At 50.9% G+C, this 20,302-nt stretch overlaps 1 long non-coding RNA gene across 1 annotated transcript; it reads left to right on the plus strand.

Moving 5' to 3' along the window:
- The first annotated feature begins 49 nt into the window (after positions 1–49).
- Positions 50–13,497, plus strand: LOC121023962 (uncharacterized). The gene is made up of 2 exons (XR_005787555.1): positions 50–342; positions 13,151–13,497. It is a non-coding gene; the product is annotated as an uncharacterized LOC121023962 (long non-coding RNA).
- The last annotated feature ends 6,805 nt before the right edge of the window (positions 13,498–20,302 follow it).

Raw genomic sequence — 20,302 nt, forward strand, 5'->3', positions numbered from 1 at the left:
CGATTGGCTGGGTGGCATGCCCCTGCCCCGCCCACCTGCACGGGCTGAATTCCCTCCTTTGGTCCTTAAAGACCTTCTGTTTTCCGTGATTGGCCCGGGCCGGGGCAGGCCTAGACTTAAAGGGACTGCGCCCTCCAGGGGCCGGCGGGAGGGAAGTGACCTGTGGAGTTTGTAGCGGAGTTGGACCACTAAAAAATTCCAGGGTTCTTTTTGGCGCTGGAAGGAATTTAGAAGGCCCCGGGCCTGGTCCTGGTCATCTGCTATTTTCAGAAGCCCAGAGAGATTGCGCCACTTGTTCGACTCCACACAGCGCTCCTCCTGCTCTTCCAGAGTTGAAGAAAGGTAACGAACTCTGTGTATACTAAGGTAGATATTACTTAATGCACTCTTGATTGGCCCTTGCCAACCACAGCCTGGCTAGCGTTAACACTCCCATTGAAGGGAGGGGAAACCGGCTCAGAGAGGGGGCGTGACTCCCTCAAAGTTACACAGCAAATAAGTTGGAGCCCTGGAGCTGAACCGGGGCTATAGAATCTGTGGCGCATGCTCTTTCCATTACACTTGTGCAGACCCAGGCAGGGCCTTTACGGGGCTAGAGGATGAACAGCAGCTGCAAATGGGGAGTTGGCTTTCCTGACCCAGGGTCTTGGGCTCCTCTGCACCGTCTTCTGGTAGGGGCTTCCTGAGCAGCTGGTGGAAGTCTTTCGTGCCAGCCTCTTCTCAGCCTTATCAGGTCCTGTGTGCCCCCAGGCAAGTCACTACCCTCTCTGAGCCCGTTTCTTTATCTGTCCCAGAGAAGATGTTAAATAAATATTTTTTAAATTTTGGTTTATATATGGTTGCCAAGACATTTTCGTATATTCTACTGAAATAATATATTTACATGCTTTTCTTTCCCACTTTACAGAGCCTAGAGGGATGAGGCTTATTCCTTTCTTTTCTTTTCTTTTCTTTTTTTTTTTTTTAGATTTTAAAAAAAAAATGTTTATTTATTTTTGAGAGACAGAGCGAGCGAGTGGGGGGTTCCAGGCTCTGAGCTGTCAGTACAGAGCCTGATGCGGGGCTCGAACTCATGGACTGTGAGATCATGACCTGAGCCAAAGTCAGATGCTTAACCGACTGAGCCACCCAGGTACCCCCTCATTGTTATTTTTAAATTCATCTTTTCTTCTGATTTTAAAATATGTACCTGTGGCAAAATTTCAGAAATTGAGTCTGCTTGATGTATCACTACAATATTTTCTCTTAGATTAAATATCACTCTCCTAACACTCTCCCATTCTGTAAGGCAGGCTGGGCAAGGAGTGATATTCCCAATGCACCGAAGGAGAAACCGAGACCTACAAATGATAAACTACATTCCAGGATCACCAGCTTGTCAGGAGCCTGACTCTCTGACTAGAGCAGTCACTTCCTCTTTCTGGAGGCCCCCACAAGCAAGATCCTACCCTTGCCCTTCTCTCCATTTTGTCTGGGATCAGGAGCTTCCTCTTTCCCCAAGGAAGGGGACCTTGCTCCACTGCTAGGTCGTGTGACTATGGGTAAGTCCCTTGTACCGTTCTCAGTAAAGTTCCTTGCTATTTTGTTTTCCCTTCTTTTGGAAGAGAAGAAATAGATGAGAAACTTGCTTTGCTGAGCCCAGAGTCTCCAAACCCCTGATCTACCACCTCCAATCCCCTGCAGAGGAAGGAAAAGAAAGGAAACTAACATCTACTTAGTACTTACTATGTATCAGGTCGCTTTACATACATGACCTCTAATTTCTAAAAATACGCCTCAAGATGTGGGATCATTATACTCAGTTTACAGATGAAGAAACCGGGGGTTTAGAGAGGTCAAGTGACATGGTCATACAACCACTAATTGGCAGGGTGGGACTTGAATCCAGGTCTCCTGACTCCAGAACCCTATTTTTCAACTGCTCCTCATGGAAGACTTGGCACAGATCACAGAGTCATACTTGGCACAGCCCTGGTACCACCCTCCAGATGTATCTATTCCTTCGTTCATTCATCCACCAACCAACACATATATACTAAGCACTTACTGTGTGCCAGGGGCTGGGCTAGGCCCCGAGATATGATAGGCAAGGTCCCTGCCCTAGAACTGGCATTCTAGTGTAGAAAGACAATGGCCAAGGAGACAAATAAATAAGACATTTACGATAGTGCTAAGAAGATAAAACAGGGAACGGGAGAGAAAGCAGCCATGTGTACATGTGAGAGAGAGAGAGAGAGAACTGGTGAGATTGATGTCCATTGGGGGTGTGATCGCAGAAAGCCTCCCTAAGGAGGTTGCATTCCCATTACAGCTTCTGGATCCACTTCTGCCCCATCTCCCTGTGCTTGTCCCTGGACGGGCCGGGCAGCAGAGAGGGTACCAGACCATACATTCCTACAACTCTGAAGGCCCGAGCTGGGGGCAGGCGGCTGTGACAGTCATTTTGTTCATTCACTTCTCACTTTATGTATGGTGAAACTGGTGTCCAGAGAGCCAGAGGGGTTGCCCAGGGAGATTGGTTGGGGTTGGAACTGCACAGGGGTAGGGCCCCATGAGGGCAGCCAGGTATAGGGCCACCCCATGCTCTAGAATCAAGTTCTCTAAGAAAGCAAACTTAGAGATCTCCTTCCCTCTCTCTCCCTCCTGCTGTCTGGGCTAGGAAGAGCAATTAGCAAATGCTTGAGCTATGAATCACCCTTCTGTTGACACTTCTGTTTCAAAGCTAATCGGACCAATGTTTGCCCAATGACAGGACCTGAGCATCACTGCCCTGGGAGTGTGTGTGATTTGGGGATGTAGGAAGAGGAGAGAGAAGACAAGAGAGCAGGGGCATCTCAGGAGGGTTTTTCACCTTCACCACGGCCAACTTTTTATTGTCCCAGGGAATGGAGGGGAACAATGGCTGGGGTACCCTCTGAAGAGTCAAGTCCATCGGGCTTTCAAATATTATATATGAGCCTTTTCCCTCCAGTATATATTTCCCATCTTAATTTCTGATTCTGATTTTATTTTTAAATTTAAATTTTTTTTAATTTTTACTTTTTATTTAAGTTTTTTTTTCTTTAATGTTTATTTTTGAGAGAGAGACAGAGTGTGAGCAGGGGAAGGGCAGAGAGAGAGAGAGAGAGAGGGAGACACAGAATCCGAAGCAGGCTCCAGGCTCTGAGCTGACAGCACAGAGCCCGACACGGGGCTCGAATCCACGAACCGTGAGATCATGGCCTGAGGTGAAGTCGGACGCTCAACCGACTGAGCCATCCAGGTGCCCCCTGACTCTGATTTTAAAAGGAAATTTACTCTCTATGATAGTCGAGTTGTAGTGACATAGGTAAGTCACTTTCCCTTTCTGGGCCTCAGTTTCCTATTCTGTAAAATGGCGGTGAAATGGAGTCAGGCCTTTCCATTCACCTACGATTTGAGGTGATGGGAAGGAGAAGGGGTCCTGTGGAGAGTGTTGGCTTCCACATCGGCCCCTCCTCTGCCTGGAACTCCAGACAAGAGCATTCTGGGATCAGCCCACATTACTGAGCACCCTGTGCCTGGAACCACACTAGGCAATTTCCATACAGTTTCTTATTCCATTTTCAGAACATAATCTTTTGACAAAGGAGTGATCTCTCACTTTGCATGAGAGGGAACTGAGGCTCAGAGAAACAAATTAATTTGTGCAGGGCCCCATGGTTGGAAGGACAGGCTTCACACCCAGATCTGGCTGAACCCCACGCCCAGGCCCTACCCTGGGCCTGCCTCTGAGGATGATTTGGTTTGTTCGATTACGCAGGGACAATCCTTGCCTCTGGAGAATCCCCTCCCCTCCTCTGTGGTTCTTGCCATCCATCCTGCCTCAGCCCCTCATGGCCAAAGTACTTTCCTGGACCTTGTCAGTACCTTGCCTTGGGTCCTGACTCACCAGGCCCTTCAGTCCACTGATCCTCCCACTTTTCCCCCACTGTTTCTAGCCTCCTTAACCAGCTTCGATTCCACAGACCATCATTATAATTACTTCCTTGCACACACCCTCACCCACCTTGCTCCCCTCTTGTTAAACTGCGCTCACCTGGCAAAACCACACCCTGGTTAATTCAGCTGTGCGTTTGTACCCCACAGTTGACTGAAGCTGGAGAAAGACACACAGTCCTGCCGACAGGTCTCACTTGAGCGTCAGGGGGCCTCTCCAGGGGGCCCTGCGCACTGTGTGGCTGTCCTACCCCGTAGAGTAGAGCCCGGTGCTGTCACTCCCCTGCGGTCCTAGACGCAATTCCTTAACTCTCTTCCTCCCCCCAGTCCTGGACAGCTCCTCCCCCGCCCCCTCTTGGCGGAAGACCTCGCTTCCTACATCACTGAGAAAATAGAAGCAATCAAAGGAGAGTTTCTGCAGACTCTCAACACCTACCCAATCACTGGGTCTGTGCCTCATTTCTAGCCTCCCTCCTGCTGCTTCAGATGAACCCCGCTTGCTCCTCTCTGCGGCAACCCCTCCACTTATACACCAGGACCCCTGCCTCTCACCTGCTCAAGGACTTCACTCTGGCCATTTCCCCTTCTCCACTGCATCGTTCCAATTAATGTTAGAACATAATTTCTTGTATCTAAAAAAAAAACCCAACAAAATTAAAACACACCTCTCTTGATCTCACATCTCCCTTCCATTTCTCTATATAGCAAACTCTTTGAAAATGTCTGTACTCGCTGTCTTCAGTTATTCTGTTCTTTCTTGAACACACTTCAGTCAGGCTTTGTCCCCACCACGGCACCGACACTGTTTTGTCAAGGTCACCTGTGACCTTCACATTGCTGAGTCCCATCATCAATTGCTTTAAGTAATAGCTTTATTGAGGTATAATTTGCATAGCATACACTTCACCCATATAAAGCATACAATGTAGTGGTTTTTTGTACATTCAGAGTTGTTCAACCAGTACCATGATCAATTTTAGAACTTTTTTTATTACTCCAGAAAGAAACCCTGTACCCTCTAGCGGTCACCCCCCATTTCCCTCGGACCCCCTCAGCTCACAGCCATAGGCAACCACCGACTGGCTTTGTGTCCCTGTATACATTGGCCCTTTCTGGACATTCAGATAAATGGTGGTCTTTTGTGACTGGTTTCTTTTACTTAGCATAATGTTTTCAAGGTTCATCTATATTGTAGCAGTAGTATTTCACTTTTTCTTTATTGCCAAATGATATTCTGTGGATAGATGGATATTCCACATTTTATTTATCAGTCCATCAGTCGATAGACGTTTGGGTTGTTTCCACTTTTTGGCTGTTATGAATAGTCATGTGCAAGTTCTTTAAAAATATTTTTAGGGGCACCTGGGTGGCTCAGTCAGTTAAGCATCCAACTCTTGATCTCAGCTCAGGTCTTGATCGCAGGGTTCTGAATTCAAGCCCCTTGTTGGGCTCCAAGCCCAGCGTGGAGCCTATTTAAAAAAAAAATTTTTTTTTTAGAGCAGTTTTCAATTCATAACAACATTGAGAGGAAGGTACAGAGAGTTCCCATATGCTCTCTGCCCCCACACACGCATAATCTCCCCCATGATAAACACCCCCACCATAGCAGTACATTTGTGACAGTTGATGAGCTTATGCTGACATGTCACAATCATCCCAAGTCTATAGTTAGAGCTCATTCTTGGTGTCGTCAAGGTTTTGTGTGGACATATGTTTTCATTCCTCTTGGGTATATTCCTGGGAGTGGAAATGCTGGTCATAAGGGAAGTTGATGTTTAACCATTTGAGGAGATGCTAGACTGTTTCCCACAGTGGCTGCACCATTTTACATTCTCACCAGCAGCGTACGAAGGTTCCAATTTCTCCCCATCGTCGCCAACACTTGTTTCATTTGTTTACTATCTCCATCTTAGTGGGTATGAGGTGGTGTTGGAATGGTCTTGATTTTCATTTCTCTGATCGCTAATGGTGCTGAACATCTTTCCGTATGTTTATTGGCTGTCTGTGTCTTCGGAGAAACGTCTCTCAAGTCCTCTGCCCATTTTGTAATTGTATTACTTTTAGCATTGTTGACTCTTAAGGGTTCTTGATATCTAAAGATGTAAGTCCTCTAGATATAAAGTTCTCTAGATATAAGTCCCTTAGCATATATGTGATTTGAAAAATTCCTCCCATTCTAATTGTTAATTCTTAATCCTCGTATTTTACTAGACCTGCAAATTACTTGTGGCTGATCACTCCTTCCTTCTTGAAATACTTGCTTCACTTGGTATCTAAGACAGTCTACCGCCCTGACGTTTTTATTTCATTGACTGCTGGTTTGTTGTCTCCTCGTTCCCTCAGCCTCTAAGCAGTGACATGCCCAGGACTCACTCCCTAGTCCTCGCGTCTTCTCTGTCTGTACTCACTCCCTTGGTGATTTCAGTCAGTTTCAAGCTTTAAAGGCTATCCACGTGCTGGCAAACCCCAGCTTTACGTATTCCAGGCCCGAGCTCGCTTCCGAATTCCAGGCTTATGCAATTATTTTTCTAGTGTTTATTTATTTTGAGAAAGAGTGCATGAGCAGGTGAGGCACAGAAAGGGAGGGAGGGAGAGAATCCCAAGCAGGCTTCGTACTGTCAGTGAGGAGCCTGACTCCGGGCTCCATGTCACGAACCATGACCTCACGACCTGAGCTGAAATCAAGAGTCGGATGCTTAACTGAGCCAACCTTAAACGTACTTGAACGCTTATATCGGTCTACAGTTGGGCAAAAGCATCTCACGCAAAGCCTATTTTGTAATAAAGTGCTGAATATCTCCTGCAACGTTTTGAATGCTGTACTGGAAGTGACAGACGGAATGGTTGTACGGGTGCGAGATGGTTGTCAATGTATCAGTTATTTACCCTTGTGATCGCTGGCTGACTGGGAGCCACCAATGCCACTGCCCAGCGTCACGAGAGGATCCAGGATCTAACCCCATATCTCGAACCTGGGGAGAGATCCAAAATCAAAATCTGAAGTATCGTTTCTACAGAATGCATATCGCTTCCATACCGTTGTAAAGTCAAAAGATTGTAAGGTGACCCGTCGTTAAGTTGGGAACCGTCTGTTCTTGTATGTTTGCTGTCTTCTCAAGCTTCACACGTCCAGAGTGGAATTCTCGAACTGAAATGCTCCTCCTGTAGCACATGGCAACTTCTAGTTCTTGGGCTGAAAATCTGAAGCGATTTTTTTACTCCCTTTTCTCTCATGTGCCACATCAAGTGTCAGCAAGTCCTGTTGGCTTTGCCTTCTGAATACAAAGTCTGACCCCATCCCACCCCCAACCGCCACTTACTGCCACCTCGTGACCATCGCCCTTCTCCTGGATTATTGGAGTCTCCCTACTGGCCCCCTGCTTTTATACTTGTCTCTTACAGTCTATTTTCAATCCAGCAGCCTGGCTGATCCTTTTAAAACATAAGCCAGGTCACGCCATTGCAATACCTCCATCTCACTTGGAAGAAAGCCAAAGTCCTTCGAATCACAAGGCTCTACAGGATACCCACCGCCTCGTCTCTTCCTCTCCTCTCCCTCCTCTGTTGTAGGTGCACTGGCCTCCTGGATGCTCCTGTCCCACCCCAGGGCCTTTGCGATTGCTCTATCATCTGCCCAACTCACTCTTTTTATTTTTTTACATGTATTTACTTTTGAGAGACACAGTGAGACAGAGTGCAAGTGGAGGAGGGGCAGACAGAGAAGGAGACACAGAATCTGAAGCAGGCTCCAGGCTCTGAGCAAGCATTCAGGACAGAGCCCGATGTGGGGCCCGAACCCACGAACTGCGAGATCATGACCTGAGCCGAAGTTGGACGCTCAACCGACTGAGCCACCCAGGCTCCCCTGCCCAACTCATTCTTGAGAGCCACCTGGCTTCTCCCTCATTCCTCCAGGTTCTTTTCTCACCGAGGCCTTGCTCACTAACCAATGAGCATGGCAATCTCCCACCCCAGAGACCTCTTCTCTTCTCTTTATGGTTCCCATAGCACCCAACGCCATCTACACATCATGTTGTGTGTGTGTGGGGAGGGGGGGTAGGTGGGTGGCTATGTTGTTTGTTTGTTTTCCTTTTCCCTGTTGGAACAGAAGCTCCAGGAGGGCAGAGATTTTGCCTGGTTTTGTTTTCTGTGTACCCCAGCTCCTGGAAACGTGTTGCCGGTTATTCAGCGCTCAATAAATATTCATGGAATAAGTGAAGGGATGCTTTGAAGAAAGGAGGAAGGAGCACTCTTCTAGAAGCGGATCTTGCAGGGAGTGGTGCAGTGTGGCCACAGCCAGATCCCTGAGGCAAGACTTTAAATTTAGTCCTCCCTAAGGTCACTGAAAATTGGTTCCTGCTTCCCAGCTGAGGAAGCCTGCGGTAGTGGGAGCCCAAAGCTTGAGTTCCTATTCCATCTGGGCCTCTTTTTGGCTCTGCGCTCTGGATGCACATCACTCCCCTTCTCTGAGCCTCAGTTTCCTCATCTGTTTATTGGGGGCATTATCACCTACCTCTCAGGGCTGGCATAAAAGACCCCATGTGCGAGTGATGCCTGTGTACTTGGCATTCAATGAATGTTTGCTCCTTCCAGAAACAGTGCTAATTTGCTAAAGGGAGCAAGGTTCAGACAGGTGTTTTTGGGGGGAGATCAAGGAGGAAGGAAGAAGAGTAAGACCATAGATGAAGACGAGGCTCGAGGGAAGAACAGGAGGGCTGGGGGCTGGAAGGGCAGGAAGATGCACCAGAAGGCTGAGCTGTGAACAGGGCACTCTGGGACCTCACCTGCCTCAGATTTGAGGCTGCTCACAAAGCTCCTCCTTGTCCCCAAGCTTGGTGGAGCCTGTTAGAAGTGGTGATGACTGATGATTAATTATGCCCATTCCATGAGTGAGGAAACTGAGGCTCAGGAAAGTGGTGGGTGATATGAGTCTGCTAGAGTAGTCTACCCCTGCTAGAGTAGAAGCTTCTCAGGTTCAAGGGCTGCTCACCCCCATTTCTGTCTCCTCAGGGCTGAGGTTGCTGACTGAAAACAGGAGCGGGTTCTCAGTGGGTTTCCAGCCCCAGCAGACCCCACGCTCCATTTTTTTAAAAACATGTTTAACGTTTCTTTATTTTTGAGAGAGAGAGAGAGAGAGAGAGAGAGAGAGAGCGAGCAGGGGAGGGCAGGGAGAGACAGAGACACAGAATCCAAAGTAGGCTCCAGGCTCTAAGTTGCCAGCACAGAGCCTGACGTGGGGCTCAAACTCACGAACCATGAGATCATGACCTAAGCCGAAGTCGGATGCTTAACTGACTGAGCCACCCAGGCACTCCCCTCCCCCACGCTCCATTTTATAACAAATATTCTGCAATACCTGTTTCCTGTGATGGAATACAATTCATAGGTAATATAATCCTACTTATACATTCCTAATTTGGGGGGAAAAAAGATAATATCCTATCTGAAACTTAAAGAAGAAATAAAAGGAAGGTAATCTATGTCTTTTGTTCATGATTTAATTTTTGAAATTGAGATATAATTGATATAACATTATACGTTTCAGGTGTACAACGTAATGATTAGATATTTGTTTATACTGTGAAGTGATCACCCCAAGAAGTTAACATCTGTCACCATACAAAGTTACAATTTGTTTTTTTGTGGTGAGAACTTTTAAGATCTACTCTGTCAGCACCTCTTAAATATACAATCGGTGTTATTAATTGTAGTCACCATGCTGTACATTACATCCCTGTGACTTACTCATTTTATAACTGGAAGTTCGTAGGCGCCTTTTCTTTAACCTGTACGCACGCAGGAGGACTCTTGTTAGAACAGGACTTCTCAAATTGTGATGTGCCTAGGAGTCACCTGGGGCTCTTGTGAAAATGCAGATTCTGAATCAGCAGGTCCGGGGTAGGACCTGGGAGTCTACACCTCTAACCAGCTCCCAGGTGCTGTCCGGCCGCTGTTGCAGGCAGCAGAAGGTCGCGTCCAGCTCCCAGGGCCCACGCAGCTGCCCTCCCTGCCCGCCTCGGCCCAGAGCTGCCTGGTCCCCAGGCCCGAGCAAGGGGCAGCCCTGTCCAGGCCCGCCCCGACGACTGCCCAGCCTCATTCCTGGCAGCGGCGAGACAGCAGTTCCCACGGGAGGAGCCCGCCCTGGGGGAATGGACCGTGGGGGAGGGAGGGAGGCCCCGGGAATTGAAGTCCAAGGAGGCGGGGCTTCCGGGTCTCCGGTCCTGCCAGCCCCACCCTCTTCCCTGCCAATGGCTTGGGTCTCAAACTCCCAGGGCAGTGATCACTTGCCCAGCCTGCCCTCCCCTCCCCTCCCTTCCCCTCCCCTTTTCTTCTCCTCTTATTCCCTTTGCCCTCAGTTTGGGCTAGGCCCCTGTGGTGGGAAGCCCAGAAGAATTCAGCTGTTTTCTACCCTGAAGAAACTCCATGTAGGGGCTAGCAGACGGGCAGGCAGACGCCTTTCATCTTTAAGGGGTTTTCTGTCAAAGGGGAGGTGTGGGGGGAAAGTCACTTTTGAGCCTTTCTGGGTGCCAGTCAGGGAAGGCTTTCTGGAGGAGGTGAGAGCCCATCAGAACGTGAAGCCTGTGGAGGGATGCCTTGGACAGCCCCTCTCTCCCAGAGTCCCGGCCTGGCCAGGGTCTGCTGACGTGGGGCAGCTGCAGGGACATCGGTGCTGTCAGGATTCCAGGGGGACACTGTTTTTAGAGGCCAGAGTTAGAGCAAAGAGTCTCATACGAAGGAGAGGGCTGGGTCTGAGGCCCAGCTTTGCCACTAACATGCTGTGTGCCTCCTGGGGCAAGCCCCTTTCCTATCTGGGCCACTATAAGGAGATGGGATCTGAGGATCCCCAAGGCTGGTCCAGCTCTAAAGCCTGCAATCTTTGGGGTCCAGTGAGGAAGATTTGTCCCGTCCTGAGGTAGGGAGGCCAGGTAGCAGGCTTATGCTGGGCTCAAGCTGGTTCTTGGCAGAGCTGGGGTCGAGGGTCCTGGAGAGACTTTGAGCTCTCCCACTTGAGAGCTAGGCCAGATTGGTCCACTTTCTGGGCTCTGCTGGAAGGCAAAACATCAACCCATACCGACACCAATAATAACTGTCCCTCCCTCCCAGGAGTACTGTACCCTGCAGCTTACAAAGCACTTTTCTTGCCACTACCTCATTTGATCCTCACAAACTTGGTGTTATTGCCATTTGACAGATGAGAAAACAGATGGCCAGAGAAGCTAAGTCACTAGTACAGGGTACCAGAACTAAGAGGATATGCCAGTGCTTGGACCCAGTAGCCCATACATGTTTTAGGAAAAGTTTCTTGGGTCTCGTGGGTCCCCTGGATCTGAATTACCCAGAAAAGACAGCCCTTCCGATGCTTGAATACGGGGCCCTGAATTTCCATCAGGTTTCCTAACTTTGGATATTAGAGCAGGAGGGCTAAATCTCCCACTGTACAGATGGGAAAACTGAGGTGTGGAGAAGAGAAGAGTCTTGCCCAAGCCCATAAGCCAGATAAGATACTGGCCTCCATCCCCTAGGCTCTCAGATGAAGTTCCTGGGACTTTCACAGCTCTCTCTCCTCCTGGCAACAGGGAGGCCTGTGTCTGGGGACAGTGGGAGGAACAGTTTAGGGCAAGAATCCTCCAAATCGAAGAGGGAGCCTGGCAGAGGTGGGGAGGGGTTAGCCTTAGAAAATGTACTTTGCCTTTAGGCCTTATTTCCTAAGACAGAGATGTGTCACTAAAGCAAGGAGGAGCTGGTGGTGACTTTTAATTTTGTTTTGTTTTCCACCATTTGCTTTTCCAGGCAGGAGGACTGCAGAGGTGCTGAGCCAATCCCTCCCCAGGCCTGCTCCGCTTGGGGCGCAGGGGCCTGTGAGTCTAGGGCTGAGCCAGGGCCTGTGTGCAGATGGAGGTGAGAGTGTTTTCTGTGGCCTATCGGAGCCCAACCCAGAACCAGGGTGGGGCTCTGTCTGGGCCTGGGTGGAGATCTTTTGTCACCGGGCTCAGGCCCAGTTTGTGACCAGGGTCAGGGCTCATCCTGAGATCAGGGAACAGGGAGAAGCAGCCCTTCCAGGACAGACCCAGCCCAGGATTCCAACTCCAGGATGGTGAGTCAGGCGGCCTGGCTGGGAGCCCACTCCTGGGCTCCTGGGCTGGAGCAGAGGCTCCGGTGAAGGTGATGTCCCTGAGCTAATACGCAGGGTCCCAGTTCACTATCAGATGTATCTTGGGGGCAGATGACCTCCTGTCTCCACCCACATCCCCCCCCACCAGACGGCCTACCCTCCAGACTCTGTGGACGTGGTTGGCTGCCTCCTGCTGATCCTGCTCCAGGCTCTGGAGTTTACAGGGGCAAGTGGTGGGGTCGGGGTCTCTCCCTGTCTTCAGGGCTCTGTCCAGAGGTATGTTGGTGAACTGGGTAGCTGGGAAAAATTGCAAAAACTCCCCCACTGTGCTTGATTTCAGCCTCCCCCTGCTGTTACTGCATGCAGAATTGGGAGGAGATTCACAGACTCAGCTCTCACAAGCCAGGGGGAGCCAGCTCCAGCACGCCACTGGCTCTGTCCCAGGACTGTGTCTTCCCCAGGTCCCCCGCAGCTAGCTTACAGGGTCCGGTTCACTCCCAGGAGCAGGGTTTCCTATCCTGTCCTTGTGCCTATTGTGAGGGTGACGGTGGTTATGATGGTGGCTGTAGGTGACATCTGATTGTGACGGTTGAGGCTTCAGTTGCTACTATTGGTCTCTTCTCGGTGGCAGGGGAGGGGCCTGTCAAGGAAGTGCCTCCGTCTCCCTAGGGAACCGCTAGGTGTTGGTGAGCACGAGGGCTGGTTAGAGCCTGGCTTCCTTAGGGCTAGATCATGGCTCCATCCTGGACCCTGGAAGCCTGACATGGCCTAATGGACACATGTCCTGCCATTATCCCCCACCCCTCGTGCCGCGATGACCAAGCCTCATGTCATTGAGGAAACAGGAGCCCAGCATGGGGGAAGCCCTCACCTTACTGCTACCGTACACCTACCTGGACTGTGCCCATCTCCTCTTTCTTCCTGACTCATCCTTGAGGACAAGTCCCTCCTCATATGAAAACAAACAACCCACCAACCCCCCAAAAAAACAAAAAAACCAGCCCCCAGTGGCTTCCCATTGGCTGGAATGAAAGGCCAGTTCTTTATCTGACTTTTACCTCACTTCTGCCTCCCACTCAGCTTCTCATTTACTCCAGCTACACGGCCACACGTTCTGTTCTGGAAGCCTGCTCCTGCCCCTACGTCTTGAGCCCACAACTGCCCCCCGTCTCTGTGCATCTGGCTGCTCATCCTTCCAGCCTCAGCTCGAAGAGGCCTCCCCTGACCTCTCCCTCTGAAGGGCTCCCCAGCTCCTCTCTCTGTTTCGGCCCTCTCACATTTCAGGCCCTGCAGTTGCCTCATCTATGGATGTGTTACCGGTTTGACTCTCTTCCCCGCTAGATTGTAAGCCCCATGGGCCAGGGACCTCATCCTCTGCTATATTGGTACCTGGTTGGTGCCGAATAAATGGATATGGAATCAATGAATAGATGTCCATGTTCCTTTCCCTTTCATTCTCCCTAGGCCATTGATATAACATCCTGTTTGAATGTCTAGGCCTGCCTTCTGCTCTGCGCTGGGCTGTAAAGGGAAGGGGCAAAGCGTTCCATCTGCATTTGACCAGAGTGTACAAGACGGGCCAGTGTCCCATAGGGGGAACCTGTGGTGGTGGCAGTAGAAGTTGGTGGGTGATCGCAGGGGCTTTGGGTCTGGTCAGGTTTGAAAGGTCCAGTCGCCTCCCTCTTTATTCCCGCCTAGGCACTAGGCTTCCTTTGAGTGGCCTTTCTTTGTTTTTTTTTTGGCCTCCCTGCCTCCAAACCCTCCTGCCATTCGGGGCAAGACCCCACTGTGGGAGGCCCCATCACCCACTACTGAAGCTGAAGGGGACTGCTGACCCCTCCTCGCACCCCTGGCAGGTAGGACGGGGACACACAACCTGGGCTCAGCCATGTGGATGCTCCAGCCCAGGACTTTGAATGTCAAGTGAGGGATACAAAGACAGGAGGGCTTAGAACTCGCTCAGAAAGGTGGTAGCAGTGGTCAGTGTGGTGTCTGATGGTGACCATCAGGTCTGAGTGTCGTGGAGTGGGGCCTGGTCTGTCCAATGCTAGCACTTCCTTGATCCCGCCCTTCACCTGACCTGGATCTTGGGCTTTGTGTCCATTCTGGAATGCTGCTGCAAAAGAACCCCATGATGTTGCTGGCCGGCAGGAACAGCCTAGAGGTGGCAGGAAACAAGAACAACATACAAATACCCTCCCCTCCCCTCAGCAATAACAGCTAACACTCACATGGTTCTTATCATGTGCCAGGCACTGTTTTATTTTTGGTCCTATTTTACAAAGGAGAAAACACAGGACTGCGCCTCACTTTAGCTTTCCAAACCCTGCCCAACTGAATCTAATTGGTGGAGCTTGTAAACTGAGGGTTGATGGCGGGGGAGGCGGGGGAGAGGGAGCAATGGGTGATGGACACCGAGGAGGGCACTTGTTGGGATGAGCCCTGGGTGTTGTGTGTAAGCGATGAGTCCTGGGAATCTACCCCCCAAACCAAGGGCACACTGTGCACACGGTATGTTAGCCAACTTGACAATAAATTATATCAAAAAAGATAATAATTGGTGGAGCTTGTTCCACAGGCAGATGCTGGAGGGAGGGAAATGTAGTTGTTAGCTCTCCAACCTCCCCATCCGGAGGGTCAAATGAAGGCCGAGAGAAACCCAGCCCTGAGGTCTACCTGATAAGTCACCACTGTTGCTGTCACCTCTCCCTCAGTGCTGGGATCTAGCACCACCATTAGCCATCACCTTAACCACCCATCAAGTCACCATCAAGTCAGTTACCAGCCCCGTCGCCTCCTCCACCAACATCAAGATCTGAGCCATCAGCTTTTCCATCACTTGACCACGTCACCATCAGTGTCACTGTCACCACTACCGTGATTACCCTCATTACCTCCATCCCCAGCGGCAGGGTGGTGTCGAGGGACCAGTGAGGTCACTTCCTTGCCGTGGCACTCAGGGAGATAATTGCCTAATGAGATGGTTGCAGCTCTGAGCTATTAGTTACCCTGTGTAACTAGGAAAATCTTCCTAGGCTCTGACGAGGCTGAGGTTGGTTTATAAACAGGAGGGGTCTGCGGCTGTGAGTATGGGTGTGAACATCCAAGATAGGCCCTCTAGGAGGTCATTTCGTCCACCCCCCCCCTTCCTTTGTCATAGAGAAAAGCAACACAGTATAATAGTTAAGAGGGCTGATAGAGAGGCACCCGGCTGGCTTAATCACTGGAGTGTGCAACTCTTGATCTTGGGGTTGTGGGTTCGAGCCCCATATTGGGTGTAGAGCATACTTAAAATCTTTAAAAAAAAAAAAAAAAAAAAAAAAAGAGTGCTCTAGAGTCAGCCCAGATCAACTTAAAGTGATTTCACCTTTCTGGGGCTCCGTTTCTTCATCTAGAAAATGGGAATTATAAGAACTATCTTATAGAGGAATGTGGGGAGTAGAGGTAATGTGAATAAAGAACCTGGCACAGTGCCCAGAACCCAGGAGGCTCACGAGTGGAAGTAACCAGTATCTTTCATTTTTAAAATGTTGATGTAAGGCTCATTTTGTTCCGGGCACTGTTCTGAGCACCTTACACATTTTAGTTTATTTGTTTTATTCTTTTAAGCAGGTTCCACGCCCAATGTGGGGCTTGAACTCACACCCCTGAGATCCCATGATCTACCAACTGAGCCAGCCAGGTGCCCCTTCAGTTGATTTATTCAAGCTTCATAAGAGCCCTAAGAGATGGGTACTACTTTTGCTCCCGTTTTACAGATGAAACCGAGGCACAGAGAGGTTAAGTAGTTACCCAAGGTTACACAGCTGGTTAGTGACAGAGCTGGGATTTTAATGCAGGGAGTCTAGCTTAAGTCTGAGCTATTGATGCTGATGCTCTTTGTCAGCAAATGCTTCTTCCCTGTTCTAAAAAGTTCCCTTTCTTGCCCCGTCCAGGTTGTAAAACACTCTGCCTTTTTTTTTTTTCTTTTTTTTGCCCAGCAATTAGAAAGGGACCTCCAGAAGTCACTGCCTCTGATGCCTCGTTTGGGGACAGAAATGCCCCCATTCACCTTGTCCAGGGTCTCCCATCCCTTCCAGCCAAGAAGTCCTTCCTGTTGTCCAACCTGAATTTGGGCCGAGGCAACAGTTCCCAGGAAGGAACCCAAGGGATACTTGTCAGGGGGACCTCAAGGAGGCACAGTGGAGGAGGGAGGGATCTTGACCCTGGGCTCTGAGAGTGGAATCGGGAGCTTCTGGGCACTTGAGGGGGGCAGAGCTCCGGGGCAGGCCTCCTCGTTTGCTGCTCTCCATACGGCCTTGTTTTCTCCACCTCTTCCTCCAAGACTGCATGCTTTTACCAAGCCTCAGGTCCCTCGCCAAGCCCCCCTCCCAAGCTTATGCATGCTTCACCCAGGCCTGCCATGTTCCTGAGGGGCCATCCTTCTCCGTCCTTATCCCCTTTGCTAGGATCTTGGTGTCTGACAGCATTGCCCGATCCCTCGATTCTGCGACTCCATTCCGTCCCGGCTCCCCTACCCCCGGCAATCCCCGTGGCCTCTTCTCCCTCTTACGCCATCATGGTGGGGCTCCTCGAAGGGTTGGCACCAGACCCCAGGGCTTGGGCATCTCAATCACACCATGGCCTCGGCATGTCCCAATCCTACAGCTTCCCTTCCCAGTTTGGCCCGCGACTAAGCCAAGGACGCAAACCAGAAAGAAAGTTGGGAGTCCCTCCAGACTTGCCCCCTTTTTCCTCCCTTCACATTCTAGTCTGGCCATCTAGCAGTTAGTGAGTGCTTTCTGCGTACTAGGCTGAGTAACACTCAGAGCTCAGCCCCAGCTGAGCAAAGTGGGTTCCTGGACGTACATAACCCCCGCCTTAAGTTCCAACAAATATGGGAAATCGCAAAGAGCTTTGTAAGAGGTCTGGACTTTGCACAGTTAAGCTGGGGTCAGGAGAGCCCCTCTGGGGGGGTTGCTGCTCATGGATGCCAGGGGCACCACCCAGACCCCCTTCAGGCCTGGGCGCTCATTCCCCCAGAATGCTTCAAGGAACCAGAGCCCAGACGTGACCCTGAGACAGCCATCCAGCCATGAGCAAGTGGGTCTCTGCCTGGGACCCACTGGAGATTCTCCGGGGGGTCAGACTTCCTGTCCTTCTTCTCTCCATTCCCAGAGCCGCCACCTAAGCCTAGCATCATCTCATGCCTGAATCACCAAAGCGTCCAAAGTGGTTCCCCCTCCTCTCTTGCCTCTGCTTCTCTCTATAGGGCAGTCAGAGGGTCTCCAGGAGACTCAAAGCTGACCCAGCCACTCCATGGCTTCGGGCTCCCTCCCTGCCGCTGCCCTTTGTCATTTCTAGGACAAACTGAGCTCCTGACTCACCTCCCTTGATCCCCCCCCCCCACTCTCCGGTCAGCTGCTCCATTGTTGGGACACTGTGGCCTCTCAGCTTTCACATAGACTGTTCCCTCTGCCCGAGTGCTCTGTTCCACACTTCAGATTTCCGCCCAAGTGTCCTTCTGTCAGGGACAAGGTCCCTTTCTCCAGGGACAGCCTGCCACTGGTCAACAGGGAGGTTCAAAGGCTTGGCCACCCTGCCTCAATTTGGATTAATTCTAAAGGGCTGTCCCAGGTCCTAAGGGAACCATTTCTGATACCCTGCCCGCAATGAGTTGAGGCCTCCTGTCCCCTCATCTGTTAGACTGCCTGTATTTTTCATTCCCTTACTCCACTTCATAATTGTCTTCACTCTTTTAAACTTTTTCTTTTTTTAATGTTTATTTTCAAGAGAGAGACAGAGCACAAGTGGGGGAGGGGCGGAGAGAGGGAGACACAGAATCCGACGCAGGCTCCAGGCTCCGAGCTGTCAGCATAAAGCCCGATGCAGGGCTCGAACCCACGTGCTGTGAGATCGTGACCTGAGCCGAAGTCAGATGCTTAACCGACTGAGTCACCAGGGTGCCCCTGTGTTCACTCTTTTGTTCGGTGCCTCGCATGTACCAGGCCTGCTCTGGATGGAGAGACTGGTGATAACACATACATAACACTTAAGCGGTGCTGATCTGTATTCTGGAAGAAAGCGAAGGACAAAGGATGGAAGGAAGGAATGTGCTATCTGTTCAGAGAGCTGTATGAAGTGAGAGAGGAAGCCACAGAAAAGTCTGTGTGTGGAACATTCCAGGCAGAAGGAACAGCAAGGGCGAGGGGCCTTGAGGCCCATGGATTTGAGAAGCAAGGGGACTAGTATGTCCAGAACGGAACGAGTGAGGGCCAGAGCAACAGGAGACGAGTCAGGAGACGTTAACAGGATGCCGGTCACACAGGGCCTTGTAAGGGACAGGACGGAGTTTGGATTTTATTTCAAGTGAAAAGCTGATGGGAGGCTCAGGAGAGCATTCAGGAGGCTTCCGGCACTGTCTGGAAGCTGGAGGCCTCATTTGCAGGGTAGGGCAACAATCCTGATAAGAGATGGTTCTGGCATGGGCTGGGCCTAGAGAGCTCACAGGAAGTGCCCGTGGGTTGCCTCACATGAGGGAGAGAGGACAACGCCTGTGCATCGAACCCCTGGTTTTTATGTGATTATTTGACTACTTTCTATCTTTTTTAATCCAGGAGAACAGGGACCTTGTCTGGTCTGTTTTGCTTACTGCACTTCGCCTTGTATCCAATACAGTGTAAATACTTCGCGAACGTTTGTTAAATGACTTAATGATAAAGATACGGCATTTGCTAGGACCTGAACCCTGGTCGCTCGGCTCCGTGCCCGGTGCCTTTTCTCTCTCGCCAGGTTTTTGGCGAGCACCAAAGGAGATAGGAGCTGTGCAAGGGCTTTGCAAGTGGCGAAACAGAGCCCCCAGGCTGGTGGCTCTGGGGTCATTACCAACTGGTATCTCCACGGACTCAACTCAGAGCAGGCACAGTCCCGAAGCCTGCTCTGCCGGCAAGGCAAGGCGGGCGTGCTGCTAAGCCGGCCTGGCACAGCCCCCCACCCTGGGGGGCGACCCTCCCCCTCCTCACAGCCCAGCCCCTGGAGCCCAAGCTCAGAACAGTTCTGCCCAAAGAGTGGGCACAGGTGCCCACGGCAGGGAACATTATACTCTGCCCTTCAGACCCCAGGGGCCTGAGCCAGTCCCCCACCCCTCAGGAGATGTGAAGCAGGTATGAAGAAAACACAGGACTCTACACAGGTTTCCTCCCTGTCCTGGCAGACCACCCCCCTCCCCCTCCCCCCGCCCCAGCCCTCACTCCAGAGCTCTCCTTCCCCTGGGCCAGCTTGGGTGGGAGGAGTCAGCTGGATGTGCTGATTCTTTCACCCTGCCTCACCGGTGCCCTTGGGCAGGTGCCTGCCCTGTCCTGAAATTCAGGGTCTCCCCTGAGGCAACGGGGACGAGCACTATCCTTGGCCGCTGCTGTGCAGCTTCGCTGAGACTGAATCAGGGCCCCTTGTAATTCTCTCTCCTGGCCGCCTATATTGTTCTCACCTAGCCCTTAACCCAGTTTCTACCTATATGTTCATTTGTGTGATCCGCTTCTTGATGTCCGCTCCCTGGGACTGTGCCTGCCTCATTCACCAGGAGACACCCAGGAGCCAGCCCTGGGCTGGTTTATGCAGGAGGCACTCAGTAAAGGTTGAATGAGCGGATGAAAGCACTTTGTAAACTACAAAGCAGGAGTGATGGGAAAGGGTGGACTGTGATTGTTGTACAATGGCTGTTGTCCACAGGGGCAGGGGAAGCAACACAGCAGGAGGCTACCAGCACGTGGCTACGGCTGGGTGGGGTATGGACTGAGCAGCCCTACTCCCCACCCACCCCACCTCTAAACCCCAGCACTTGGTATGATTGAAAACAGCAGTAATAACAGCCTTTTCGTCCATGTTCCCTCACTGAATCTGCACAACAAGGTCTCGGGGTGAGTACTATCATTAGTCCCATTGTAAAGATTTGGAAACCGAGGCTCAGGGAAATTTAAGGAATTTACCCAAGGTAAATAAATGGTGGGGCTGGGATTCAAGATTCAAACCCAGGTCTGTCTGAGGTCCGGTCCACCAGAGGGTTAGCGGCGACACCCTTCTGCTCCTCTCCTCACCTTTAAACTTCCAAGCCTTCCCCATCCCCACCTTGCCTCCTCCAGACTCTGCTCTGTCCTCAGTCACTTTGAGCAGGCACCTCTCAGAGCCTCAGTGTTTCCGCCTGTAAAAGGGACACACTAATCCTTGCCCATTTTGTAGCGAAGGTCCCTGAGGATA

Source organism: Herpailurus yagouaroundi, unplaced genomic scaffold (genome assembly GCF_014898765.1).
Source record: "Herpailurus yagouaroundi ecotype Mexico unplaced genomic scaffold, PumYag 77, whole genome shotgun sequence".
NCBI classification, from domain to species: Eukaryota; Metazoa; Chordata; class Mammalia; order Carnivora; family Felidae; genus Herpailurus; species Herpailurus yagouaroundi.